Genomic DNA, 15,158 nt, shown 5'->3' on the forward strand with positions numbered 1-15,158 from the left:
TGAATTTATTTGCGTACAACATGTAAACGTATTAACGTACGTAATACCAAGTACAATTTAATCGTGTTATACAAGCAGGCGTGTACCTACAATATTTTTGGTGTATTTACAATTGTTATACAAGCAAGTGTCTACACTTAATTTTTTAAAGTACTTTTAGTGAGTAAAAAGGTATGTAACATCGAACCGTATCCATTAATCAAAATACATCTAGACACGCCTATAACATTTTTGTAATCTCAAGAAATAAAACAAACAATCACGAGTTGCTTTCAATAACAATGACCGGACAACATCTTGCTGAGTTCCAAGAACTTTGCTCCGTTATAATATGTAACGACTGAGGAATTGAGTTCGCGGCTATGTTGAGGAGAAAATTTAAGTTAAAATACACAGTGGAGCTATTTTATTATTAAAAGAAAGATATTATCTAAGCGCGTACATAGTTCGACCTACAAACTGCAGGAGTTTACGACCTAGCTAGTCGTTACTTTACAACGAAGTTTTATTAACATACAAATATTAAAAATATACTGCATCAAACTTTTCTTTGCTTACATTTTTCAGCTCTGACAAGTCTGTGGCGGAAAGAAAATATTGTTCACATGCTTTTAGCTCGACACATTGCGATGGAGTTGATATATACTTAGGCATACTTTTGCTACACCAGGATGTCCATGAAAATTCATTTAACAGCGTATGTAATACGATGACAAAATACATGAACTGGTATCTGACAGCAACTGGGATATTTACATAGAAAAAAGAAAAAGGACATCATCAATTTTCGTTATTGTTAATGTTCTTGTTGTGATAAAAGAAGATAACGCCATAGATAAACGCTATTTAGTGAAAATCGGTGAATGTTTGATATCAGGACAACATAAAAGATAGTACGATGCAAAAATGGTATGTGCAATGTCAACTCTAGATAACAGCCGATAAGATGTCATGTTCATTGTGCTAAGTGTTTGTTTTTACATGTTTACGGGGAAACCAAACGCAGGGCAGTATGCATGTTACTACCTGCAAACTAGTAGCAGTAGAGGTCCTTGTGATAGAGTTCGTCAAGGGAAGTACTGCTACCTTACCTATTTCTGCCGCCAAGCAGTAATGTGAGCGTTGCTGTGTTTCAGTTTTGAGATTAAGAGTGTTGTGGAGAAATAACTCCTCCACGGAATCGTAGAAGGGTATTCAAATAGACGGAGGGGAAATTACAGGCACATGGGACTTGCTTCTTACTTATTTCTCAGGGTGACGAGCGCAGTGGCAGTGCCCTTCACATCTCTGTGATTTAAAGCTTTGAGTGGCACTGCAACTGTTATGGATAGGCGTGTCGCTTACCACCAGACACATGACTTGTTCGTCTCGTCTGTTGGTATCATAAAAAAACTAAACATCGTAAAGGAATAGACATGTGAGGTGTTCAGAGATTCGTGAGTGTTCTAGGTGTATCCACAGGTCAAATGACGTCACAATGCATTAATCGTTAATTATTAAATTAATTCAAGGTGTTGTGGCATTGCGGGATTGTCTCTTAATATGTACTCCCGACTACTTTTTGGAACTTTTGTGTGTAACTAGCTCTAATTTATTACAACAGTGTACTTGTTTTTAAAAGTTTTTAAATTGTTATTAAAAATATAACTATGTTCTGATTTGTTACCTTCATTTCTAATCGTTTCGGAATTTCATGAGAGGTATTATCTCTAACTCTGTATTACTTGAAGTTAAGGTAAAATACAGCCTATTCTGGTCTATCATAAAAGGTATAAAGTTGAAATATTGAAAATGTTTTTAAATATTCGTGACGCAATACATTGCGCATTATTTTTATCAATAAAGTTAGACTAGCAATTAGCGTCTATAATATATTGTGACAAGTCGCATGTTTTGTATGTTTACTTTACCGAATTACTGTTCACAGATTTAGCAGCAAGGGACGTAATGAATGGGCGTTAAACATTTGAGTTACGGCCCATTTGACCTAGTTGGTATGTTTTAAATTCAATCCAATGTTTATACATGGCTTTATGGATTTGTTAACACCCACTGTCCGCAAATTATTGGCTTTGCAATAGACATGGTATCGTGGTCAATGTGCTTGTATTATTCGGTTTGTTTTATTTTATTGCTTGTATGAATGATTACATTAAATATTTCAATGCTAACTTTAAATTTCGATGGATATTGCAAATAATAGCTAGGTAAAATGAATGCACGATTATGAGACTAGTAGTCAAACGATCATGTTTTGATCCCATCACCAAAGAATATAATAGCTATCACAACATAGCTGACAAATTGAAATAAGAAGTCCATTTAAAATATTGCAGCATCCCGAGGCTCTCAGAGTTCCGTGCTTGATGCTCTCTACAAAATATATCTTACATGAGCGAAGTCAGTCACAATGTCTTGCATGATCGAGCCCGGTCACGATCGTATACTAAGCGACTTCATACCGGTTGGATCAGTTTTAGATCGGGCTGTGTCCGCGCAACCGCGGGCGTCGATTTTTGTTACCGGCGCCCATGCGAGATCGATTCTTTTTTTTCCCACTACACATTCTGTATTAGACATTACACTTAGTTAAACGTTTATAAATGACAAAAATACTGTGCATCTGTGCTCCATCAATAAATGGATGCAAGAAAGGACGTTTCATTTTAAAATTCTGAAAGAGAGCAGTGTACCTATCTCGATGCTTTTTTTTGCAGTGCAACTTTTGCATTCGAGTCCTGTGTTGTGCTAAAGTTTGGTACGAGTGAAATTGGTACCGGTACTGGTTTAAGAACGTGGTTTCTGGTACTAATTAGTTCAGCAAGTCAAGTTCATTGTCAGCGTATTTATCTTGATTTAAAGAACTGGTAAGTGGAAATATGAAGCTACTTTCTTATTGTTACTGCTCTGAACTTTAAGTCCATGCTTGCTATGCGAATGGAGGTACTATCTTAGTAGGCATATTGTTAATATAAGTACGTTTTACTTATGGTTCTTACAATTTTAAAGATATCGGAGAGAGCTGCTTGAGTAGAAGTCACGTTCTGAGAACTCTACAGAGTGTGTATTGATATACAACATTTTTGTATCAGCAAATACATATTTCTTTCTATTTAACTTCCTGTTTGGGTTTAACAAGTTAGTACTTTTTGTGATACGAGAAGTCGACGAGACTTGGATATGCATGAAAGAAATGTCTATATTCTGAGCACTGATCATGCATCATATTATCTACGGGTGTATATTAAACAATTTTAATTTGAGATAGCAGTAGCCCCTGTGGACGTAGGAAGGGTTTAAATTTTCAACGAAACATGTATTGTAGTAGATGGTAGAGTAGTTACCTACTTACCCTCAATAGTGTACTCACTAACTACAATGGAAAACACTGCGGTATAACTGCCTCCTATTGCAATTAAGATTTGCGTAAGACTCGTATTGAATTTCAATAAGGAACATGATATTATTGACATCCTAACTAAAAAAAAATATTATATTTCAACGTCTAAGTACATAAGTAATGTTCATGGTTTTAAAAATGCTTTCATTATCTGTTTGTGTATGTATATATCTTCATTATTCATCTCATCATAAATTTGAATTGGATGAAAATCTACTTACTCCGTCTTCCAAGAGTGCTACATTTTATAACACCACTTCAAACGCACTTGCTTAAAAACTATAAATAACAATGATTTGTAAACTTTACAAAAAAAGAGTTCATATCCTTAAGTAAGTAGACTAGAACTTAGTTACGTATATCTTATATTTGTTTTGAAACTGTTATTATATAAACCAGAAAGTAGATTTATATGTGATATAATGCAGTTATTATAAAATAACAAAAATTTCCTAGTTAAACAAGATAATATGATAACATTATTTACATAATTACAATGTGCACACATGAAACAATTGACGTCATACATGGTAAAGACCGCCAAGTAAGAAAGGCGGTTGTTCTTGCCTGTCAAAATAATTACCACCAATGATCTTATATTGACAGCGCGATTTGAATAACCGATACGCTTCGTACACAGGTTTTTACATCTCTCAGATAGATGGTTCATTGTGTAGTATTTTTGGCTATCGTAAATGGACAGAACGAACCTACATAAGATCATAAATAAGTCAGCAGTTTACATCACGATGATTCGAAAGGCTATAACAACTTGCATGCTTCATAAATTTGTAATTTTGATCAATACATCGTTATAACTAAAATGACCTGGCTGTGCTACACTGTTAAAAAATTTACGACTTTGTTTAATTTAAGAGTAGGCAAGAATTTGACCCTAGATAAGTACGTAGATCATGTACCGGATACCATAAATAATTAAAATCTTTTAAATGTCAACGAAATTGCATTCCGCGAAAAATGTTCTGACATTAAAAATGTAAAAGTTGACATTTTACAATGGGACAAATTTAACTGAATGGGTGTAAAAATAATGACATTAAAGTGTGTCACGAGTTGGTTGCGTAAAAGCGACATCTGTTACCGTAGGTACTAGAGTGTTATATCTGTGTCACTGTCAACGAATATGTGTGACAAAGAGGTGACAAATTGGCAGTACTTGTTTTCACATGTTTGTATGAATAACACTCGACACTAAAGGCAGAATCTCTTCACTTCGCTCTCATCGCAGAGTCACTAGGGCCAACCTTCAAAAAGGAAAGTGAGTAGATAAGCGTAAAATAAAATGCCACTTTTGTACCGTTCGCCCACTTCTGGCTTCCTTTTAACTGTAAGCTGGTTACTAACAAGAAAGTAATGCCAGCCGAAATAGATTACGAGTTAATCGATTGAACTGTAGTTATTTTTTTACTGACTTCAAAATAATGAGGAGGTTCTCGATTTCATTGTTTTTTTTGTGTATTTTACGCGATTACTCTGACATTTGAGAGCCGATTTCGATGATTCTTTTTTGTTAGAAAGGGGTACCTCAGCAGTGGCCCATTCAAATTTGAAGAAAATGTTCCACCTCTAAACGTGGCAAATTAGGGGATGTATCCAGTTTACTGGATTTCACCCACTTTTCGTTAACTGACTTCAATAAAACTTGGCAAATAGACTAAAGTTCACAAACTATAGTGAGGTCAGTTTTTTATGTTAATAAATCATCTGTGTTTATTATTAAGATTAAAGAATCCTTTTTAAAACTTTCAAAAACGCATTATCTACCTATTTTTTTGTAAGCTCTACATAATTTCATTAATTAATGTTAATAAATATGCAGATTAGTTCATAGTTTCCGTGTTAGGCGAGTACTGTTTGTAAAAAAAATCTCATTAGTTTCATGTAACACGCGCCCTGACGAACGACTCGAGCACTTTTTTGCTAACTGTCCAGAATAAATTATATGCTATTACAATCATTTAAGATAAACATCTTGAATATTGATAAAGCTGTAAAAAACGATACATAAATGTTTTTATAAAGTACGTGTAAGATTCTTGACTACAAACTAACAGTACAAGTATGTTAGAGAAATAGAAAAAGCGAATGATCTATATTTCTCAGAATTGTGCAAAGCAAGTCCTACCAAGAGACAAATATTTTTATTTTATTTTTTATACCACGAACAAGTTATGCGACTGGTGGTAAGCGACACGCCTATCCATAACAGTTGTATCGTAAAGGTTTAAGGGCACTGCCACTGCGCTCGCCACCTTGAGACATAAGTTGGTAAGTCTCATGTGCCTGTAATTACACCTGCACCCGTCGGTAACATTACAGAAATAGGTAAGGTGGCAGTAGTTCCCTGTACGAACCCTTTCACAAGGAACTCTGCTACTATAAATTTTAATGTAGGTATGTATCATATGAACCCAAATGATTTTTTTCTTTTTTAAATACGTCCATACCCACAAGACAAAAAATGCGAAAGTAAATTTTTTTGCACGGTACAAATATTTGCTTAAATTTTTTCTGTCGGAGTCAATGTTTGCATTCTGAGGAATTTGCCGATTTTCGCACAGCTATAAAATGTAACTTGTTTGACAGTTTACAGTTATGGTGTTACAGAGGGAAATAACGATAAATCAATATCTACAACAAAAAGTCGTTTGATAGTGGAATATTTTTAATATGGCATAATAAGAAAAAATAGCAAAACGACGTACATGGCACATTAAGCTCACAGGAGTAAATGTCGCTTAAGAACTGGTGAAAGAGAATTTTCAGGTAAATAAATCTGTGAAAGTATCAATGAGATTGATTTAAGTTTCGTATTAGGTATTAGTTTATTTATCGTTTTGTAAGCACTTAAGTAATGCTAACACATAACTATGCAAAATATGAGAATAAGCGCAAGGTTAACAAATATCTACTTGACCTATTCAGAAGAATCTTAACTTTATTACAATGTTGTAATACAGACTCTATCACAAGAATGCGGCTAATAAAACATATTTTGCACAAAGGCGTACGCACAAGTATTCGTGAAGGAATTTATGAAACATTAGTTAGTAGATTCTTAGATAAGGAACATCTAGGCAAATATTAGTTTATATACGGGTGCATTTAATCGAGAACGTTGTGGTAAGAGTGCGTGGTCAGAAGACTATTATTGCGTTCCGGTTTTGAAGGGTAACGGAGCTGATGAAATTACACATGGGACTTGTCAACTTATGTTCTGGGATGACGGGTGCAATGGCAGTGTCCTTTAGATCTGTGCGACTTAAAGTTGTGAGTGGCACTACAAATGCTACGGATAGGCGTGTTGCTTACCACCAAGTCGTGCGACTTGTTCGTCCCTTCACTTAGTGTCGTAAAAAACAGGAATAAAGGGGCTAGCATTTAAAACTTGATGAAAGTAAGTGAAGCCACAGGGGTTTGTCAATAACGACTCTTACCCATGTAATGCAGTAATTAAATAAATATTAATGCCCCAATGGGAATATTACGGTATATGTGTACAGATGCATAATCAAGTCAAATCAAATAAAAAATCTTATGTCAGACATTGCCCGTACCGTGTTAGTTACAGAAAATTCATAGCCTATGTTAGTAAAAAGTTTGTCAGAAGAAGAAAAAAATACATTAAATTATACACGCACTGGTCCAGCATAGTGAACTATGGTTGTTCCTTATGCCGTAAGAGATCTTGGCTTTTATGATGACCCCTACATTTATGATCATCACGGCGTATGACTTCCCATAAACATACAGATCAGGGGTCCTACTACAACCTCTTAAAACAATATTACTTTAACCTTACATTGACTTTTCGTACCATAACGCGCTTAAAGTAAGCTTATTGTAATGTTAAAACTATGATGTTTTATTGGCAGCTTTGTGACTATTCATTCACTCAATTGGTACTATGACGTGATTTTAACATTAAAGTAATATTGCTCTTATGTCAAATTTAGCAATCTTAAAATAGTTACACGGATGCAATGGAAACAATATTATTGTCTTAATATTGATTTGTAATGATTAAAAGTTAAGTTGAACTTATTTATTTACATAATAATATGTCTCTTCAATATTTTGTTCCTTATTATGTTCCTTGGCGAAACTAACAGTTGACACTAGACTATAGTTCCGTTCACAACGTGATTATCAAGACTCAGTTTGTTTTATTTATTTTTCTTCATGAAATTGCAGAATAATTATTAAAAGCAGCGTAATTTTAATAGATTTTATTATTACATATTTTTCTTTTGTAACAGTCAAAATTCTCTGAATGTAAATAACATTAAGTACTTAAACATTGTACTACGTTAAGACGATTCGGAACATCAAAAAAGAAAGAGATGGCATTATATAATTCACATAGCGTTATCTCTTTCCTATTTTTAGTAAGGAATAGATAATATTGGGAAATCATTCGTCCTTTCAATTACATACTTTTGCAATAATACATTACTTGGTTGACAGGTTCGTCATGGTACGAATATGAGTAATATTATAATAAGCTTACTTTAAGCTCAGATTGAAATAAGATTGTTTTTGGAAAGGTTATGGTAGGCCCCTAGCATTTCATTTAGGACATATTTAGGACTCATAGTCCTTTTTTTCATTTGTGAAAAATTCTTTTCCTCTAAACAAAATGCAATTGATATTTATGTCATAACAATGCTTGGTTTCAATAGTATAATTCTGTAGGTTCGATCATCATACGGCAGTAGGTGTTATAAAAAATACCGTGATATGACGATATTGATAATCACTCTTTTGTTAATTAAATATGCATAATCATCCCAAGAAATCGGTATATTTCAATATGATAGAATGAATAAGTATCTATTATCAATCGTCAATTATAATACAATTCCATACATATGACGAGTCTTTTGTGATGGGAAATGTATAAACATTGTTCGCATGCAATTAAGAATCATTCAGTCTTTATTTGTAGGCATTTAATGAGCTGACTTTGCAATAAATGGTTATTGCTTTTCCATCTAATTATACCAGACATTTAGCACGTAGTAATATATCTCTCGCAAAATTACTATGTGTTATCATGTCTACGTATTTATTTATTTATGTCAGCCAATAAAACAAGTATCTGTATATGTTTATTCTACGTTATACCTACTGTCGAGTTATGCCGGTTTCAACGGAAACGATACGAAAAAAAACATGAACAATATTTTGTAAGATGATATTTCATTTATAAAAATGTGAGAAGTAGAACAAAGGCTCGATTACATTAGTCATTTCGTTTCAAGGCACGACAAAGCGGTCGGGACCACCTGGTAGTAAATCGAGATGTAGTATGTTACGTAAATGGACATGTTTTTGTCATATTTCAGTTACGAGCGCGATAGGACGTAAAACGAAATAAAGTGGCACATTCGAGTGTCAGAGGTGTCCTTAGCGCCCAGTTACACGACGCGAAAGTTTTCGCACGGCAGCCGAGCGCCCGCCGCGCGATTACCGCCTAGTTACCACGTTTTCCCATACATTACTGGTGAATCTGAATTCTATTTGCTAGGCAACAACATTTAAATTCCTCAGAACAATAAAACCGCGCGGCACGCGCGGACGTCCATAGAGCAAAGACAAACCAGCTAGACGCTCATTTAAGTCACAATATAAAAGTTAAATATATAAATAGAGCGTATTTTGCCATGACAGAAGCACGCGATCGCTGCGCGGCGTGAGGGAGATGAAATTCGTGTTGAACGCGGTTGTCATGGGCACACACATAGACAACCACAAATTTCCCCCAAACTCACGTGAGAAATAAATGTAGGCCATACATACGGCGCAGGACTATTATTTTATGAGTAAAGTATTTTGTCTTTTTTATTTCAATAACACCTCACGAAAGAATTTTCTATTTTGTAGTTTAAATACATATAAGAAAGTATTTTGTATTTCAATTAAGACATAGCATGTATTTTGCCCCACCCTGGTTATAGGAAGTACCTACTTTATATTTTTTATTGTACAGACAAAGAACGTTTACTTAAAGTGTGTTCAAGAATGCGGTATATTTGTCTTCATATATGTATGTACATAATTGAGAACAGTACACTAGAGTGTGGCTGGTTTTTATAAAATTCACTTTGCAATCACTATGATAATTTAGAATGATCACACCCAACGGTTTGCATTTTGGACGGGTCTTTGGCATTACGGTGCAGTTGGACTTTTGTTGTGACGATGGAAATTATGTCTCTGTCTGAAATCAGTGTGTCATTTAACAGCAGAATAACCTAAATTAATACAAAATATGATCTTAATTTTTAAGCGATTTCAGAAAAGGCAGGTTCTCAATACGTCTGTATGTTTTTTTCTGTATACGTGTTACACGATGATTCCGATAAATTTGTGAACCGATGTTGTTTATTCTTTTGTTGGAAAAAGGTACCTCAGAAGTGGTCCCATTTAAATTTGAAGAAAATATTCCACTTCTAAGGTTGGCAAACTAGGGCATGGATGACTTTTGAGATCGGGTTATTTTATATTATGCCAAGTCACATTTGGTCGTGTTCTATAAAAACAAAATGATTTATCCAAGCTAACTACGTTTTTCGTAATTATTTACTAACGACGTTTTTCAAGGGAATGGCGATCGCTATTACTTGTCAATGTCGTCCTAAACAAAAGAAAAAATCAAAGAGCATTTATTTAGACAATTTATTTTTGATACAACCAGATTCCCAATATTACAAAAACTCATGTCTACAAACATAAAGAAAGTCTACTATTTGAACTATGACCGAAGGTACGAACTATTCATCATTCAATTAAGCTGTCGCACAATATATATTAATCATAATTTCTTTTTGGGGGCACTTAACAAGCATAAACCTACATACCTACGCAATAACATCAAGGTTACGAAGAGAGATATCAAAATACTACCTCCATCAATGAAGCAGAGACACAGTTATCTATGACGCAAACTTGAATCATCAATCAAGCAAAGCATATCATTAACAAATGATTGTTTAAGTTTTTGCAAACTCCCAATTGACACACACTTTAGCTCGAATTATTCATTCTCGAAGCGTTCGCGTTAGTGTGGAATTGACCGCAATTTAGGACATATTGAACTTGTATATTATGTTTACTAGGGAACATAAATGTTCACATTAGATCGACACGTGCAAATCTTTACATAGCTATGTTACTGATACAGCTACGTGGTCGTCGAGCTATCACTTTTATAACAGATCTAAAACTACAGGTCCCGTTATTTTCTGCACCTTTTTCATGATACGAAATTATCGACGAATAAGTCGTGCGCCTGGTGGTAAGTGCCACGCCTGTCCACAGCAGTTGCAGCGTCACTCAGAGCTTTAAAGGATTTTGCAAAGATCTGAGGGACGATGCCACCGCGTTGGTCGCCTTGAGATATAAGTTAACAAGTCCCATGTGCCTGTAATTTCTCCCGCACCCTTACCCCTCAAAATCGGAGCGCAGTAATGCCCACATTACTGTTTGGCGGCAGAAATAGGTATAGTGGCAGTACTTCTCTCGACGAGTCCTTTCATGAGGAGCTCTACTGCTACTTCTAAGTAATAAAGTTTACTACCAGTACGGGTAATTTCTTTGGTAGGTACGTATTTCAATCAATCTACAGTAACATTTAGAATATAAGAAGTATTTATCTAATTTGATTATTCGTTCAAAATGTGTCTCTTTCGCTGTCCTTGGACAAAGAGTAATTATGTGTAGCCAACTTCATGAAACAGGCATCGAATAACTACTTTTTGACTTAGCTCTTTACTCAACCCTCAGCTCTCACAGTAGGTAGAACGTAGAGCAAAAGAAGCAAAAGACCTTATCGTCCCCATGAATCTCGCCACTATCCAGGGCAATCTGATCTCTACACACGGAACAACAGTCATCACCGGCGAAAGTGAAGAGCTCTTCCAGGCCCGCTAATTAATAATAAATGACAGATAACAAAAATAATTAATTTCGTGTACATTATTATTACTAATTCCAGAACGAAAATAAACGCATAACTTGTTAAAGTACGAAACGTATGTCAGTATCAAAATACAGTTACGTTTAGATGGTATCACGGCACATGCGCCTTAACAAATACATTTAGTTTCATGTAGTTTCATTTGTTTTCTTCGCAACTTTAAAACACCTCGACATGGTCTTCGCTGTTCCTCATTCGCGAGGAATTTTGTATTTTTGCAAAGCATCTGTCACCTATGATTTGCAGGTTGTCAGCGACTTCTAAATTGCTTTAACAAACATTTAATTTTCATATGTAATTAACACCTTTTTAGCTACTACATTTTATACACACACTACTACTACTACTTACCGGAGTCATTTTCTATTACCATATAATATTAATAAGTCTTCCATGTTAGAAGTATATTTAATAGATGCGGTATGGCCACAACATTCCAACATCATCGAAATTAAAAATAATCATTAATAGTGTCACCTCCACGTATAAACAATCAATAAAAAATTCATAAATACATGACATAAATGAGCGAACACGTCAAACATAAATTATGTCATGACAATGATATCACTTTCCAATATAGCCAGAACTCTAAACATTCTTCCAGTGGTCACTGAAAGTTTTAATTATTTGTGAGCATTAACATTAAGTAAAAAAGCAGATATATATCTATCTTTTTAGTGTTACAGAAATAGAGAGAAGACAGAGAAAATTCTTGTCTCTTTTCTGGACAAAGGGGGTTTTAGACTTCAGGTGTTATGAAGATATCACTGAACATCACATTATCAAATTGCAGAACGAAGACAAACGATCAATAAACATCTTCTTCAAAACATCATATAAATTATTTTCCTTAGTTAGAATTTTTACCAAGGCTTTAAATAGGTGCTTGTGCCCGATATTGAATTTATTCTGTTTCTTTTTTAACGATACGTTATTTGCAGACTCATAAAATAGCTACCATATAAAAATGATAGTTCTTTTAAAAGTGGTGGCAAGTGTTATCCAATTAAACCTTAAATCACTTAAACCAATAAACGATTTATTTATCAAAATGTCTAAACAACAAACTAAACTGGGTATACCAGTTTAATATGATAATGTTTTACATAAAAGCGTAATGTACTGCCATTAGACATAATTGGGTAAGATGCGAGTTGGGTTGACATGACAGCTACAAGCTACAAGAATCTGCGTACGAGAAAGCAGGAACTTTTTTAACCATATATTGTGAGTTTGTACGATTTGATCAATACGTGACTTTAATAAAACCTTTTTTGGGAATTTATTTTTATTTCCTAATTTAGAACTCCATAGGTTTTGTTTTATTTTTATTTGTAGTTGTTTAACTGACGTTATTTTTTAAATTAGCGCGAAAGTATAAACGAAAATGGAAATGTTAAAGTTAGGTGAGTTTGATATATTATTTGAAGGTGGAGAAAACGGAATTTCGAGTTACATTAAAACTTGTCGAATACGAACTATTGCCACGCCTCCCGTATTCACCAGATTTTTATCTGATTTTTATCGATTTGCACCAAATGAGGAAGTGATAGTTGAAACAAAGGTTTATTTTTTAGTTTGAAAAAAAATATTTTTTTGGTGGGTTGACGAAGTTGGAATATCGCTACTCAAGGTATATAGCGTTAAAAGGAGATTACGTAGAAAAATAATCCATAATTTAAAAAAAGTTTTTTCGTCGGAGATATTTATTTTTAATTTAATGGGAGAACTGGTGAATGAATGAATTGTGCGGATTCGAGAAAGTGCCCGCTTAAAAGAACCTCAAACAATTGGATCTCCTAATATCGGCCTTTTTACCGAAGAAATTTATAGGCCCATGGAAAGATGGCGGGCTTGTCATTGTCTCTGAGGACTTTCAAAGAACAGTTTTGTTATTTGTCTATTAGGGCGCTCCCTCACCGCGAACATTCGCCTGTAATGTGGTTTGAGTGTAAGGATTGTTCCACAGACCATACCATTGTTCTCTCGGAGTTTCGCTGATTACATGAAACATGTAATACTTATACAAATTTGTTCAAAATAACGGTGAGTAACAGTGACTTCGGACTAAGATACTGGCGCGTCTGCGACACACAAGGCACCAAATTGCCTCATTAAATGAATTAAATAATGCATAGATTTAGTAGTTCGCCATACGGTCAAAATTAAGGAAATATCGATGCAAGATTTATCGACGAGATTTGATCTCTGTGTTCGATTTATCATTTGAAACTAATTGAATCGATAGAAACCAGTTCGAATCGACGATCCCCTTTGTGAGGCCGACATTTTTTACAGGCCTACTACTAATAAAGAAATTATTGGTGCCGCCTCGTGATTCTTTTTTCGGAAAGAATCATTGTTTTATTGTTCTATTAGTAGCTTTGGTAATGTCGTTAACGTACTTTGAAGATATTTTTGAAGGCAATTTGTTCGTTATATTATTGTGTATAATATAGGAAATGTGTAGGGTATTTCTTAACCTTACTTTCTCAAATAATTTATTTACATTTTACTTTGAATGTATTCCCATATTGATGAGTGTAAATGAGTGAATATTATTTTTCTCTACCTCTACCTGTATCAAGACACCTATACCACTGTTAGGCACGGATCTCTCAAAAGACAGTTTTGACCACTCAAAGGCCACCATGCAAATTAATATGTATTAGGACGATTCATCCTCTTTATATTTTATTTTATTTTATTCTACAAATAGATTATTATCATGCCAGAGCAGCCCAATGTTTGACATTTTCGGATGAGAGAATGAGCATGAGCGAGATGAGGATATCTTGGGTTAGATTACCGGTAGAATCAGGTTAGTGAACGAACTTTCATTCTATAATTCTAAATAGTTTCTGTGACGTTTTTCTGGGTAGTGAAGTCTAGTCACTGTGGTACACACAATACGTAGGTTTTCCTACTTTGAGACCATCCAGTATCTTCAACTAATTTTTAATTATAGTTCCGTCTCTACCCAACTTTGCTTATTTAGTTGCGCGGTATTACCTGCGCAAGCAAGCTATAGGGTTTACACAGACTTCATCCGGTGCTCTAAAGGTTTAGTGACTAGCCTGGTCTTTTTTTTATACACAAAGTGACGGGACGAACCCTGGTAAACTTCACACCTGTCCATAACAGTTGTAGTGCCACTCAGAGCTTTAACTCGCAAAGATTTGAGGCGCACTGCCACTACGCCCGTCACCCTGAGCCATAAGTTGACAAGTCCCACGTGCCTGTAATTTCACCAACAATGGTCTCAGTGGTACACCATTTATTATTCTATATTATTATTATTATACTATCTCAATCACAAAAGCACTGGTTACAGGCCGGTCTTTTGAAGGCCCCTTCGACAATTATTAAGATTATTGTATATTTCACCTTCATATTCGCCACTTTTGGATGTGAATGACAAAATGTCGGTAGAGTTCTTACTATTTTTATTTTAAAACGTAAATAAGTATTGAACTGCCCCACACGGTTTCAACAAATCTAAAGGTCAAGTTGCAAGTTCATTTAACTCTAGAGGCCGTATATAGTTTGTGCTGTTTTGACGTTTAAATGCAAATCTTTTGGTACAGCTGTTAAGTCATATCTTCGGTAATTTGTACCTAATGTCTGCGTCGTAAGACACATTGTATTTAACTTAGGGTAAAGCAAATGCACGAGAAATTGTGATAATGTACTTAAAGTTTTTATACACTCAACTAAATATATTCTGGTCCTTATGGTAAGCGAATAAGATTT

At 34.6% G+C, this 15,158-nt stretch overlaps 1 protein-coding gene across 1 annotated transcript in view; it reads left to right on the plus strand.

Moving 5' to 3' along the window:
* Nucleotides 1-2,571: 2,571 nt before the first annotated feature.
* The window catches only part of LOC113239357 (rho guanine nucleotide exchange factor 17), a 117,364-nt gene continuing 104,777 nt past the window's right edge, over nucleotides 2,572-15,158 (plus strand). The window contains exon 1 of the mRNA XM_026476329.1: nucleotides 2,572-2,867. The gene's annotated coding sequence lies outside the window, so the exon portion shown is untranslated. The remainder of the gene's footprint in view (nucleotides 2,868-15,158) is intronic.

The sequence above is a fragment of the Hyposmocoma kahamanoa genome, unplaced genomic scaffold (genome assembly GCF_003589595.1).
Source record: "Hyposmocoma kahamanoa isolate Upper Pololo Valley unplaced genomic scaffold, ASM358959v1 99879, whole genome shotgun sequence".
In the NCBI taxonomy this organism is placed as follows: domain Eukaryota; kingdom Metazoa; phylum Arthropoda; class Insecta; order Lepidoptera; family Cosmopterigidae; genus Hyposmocoma; species Hyposmocoma kahamanoa.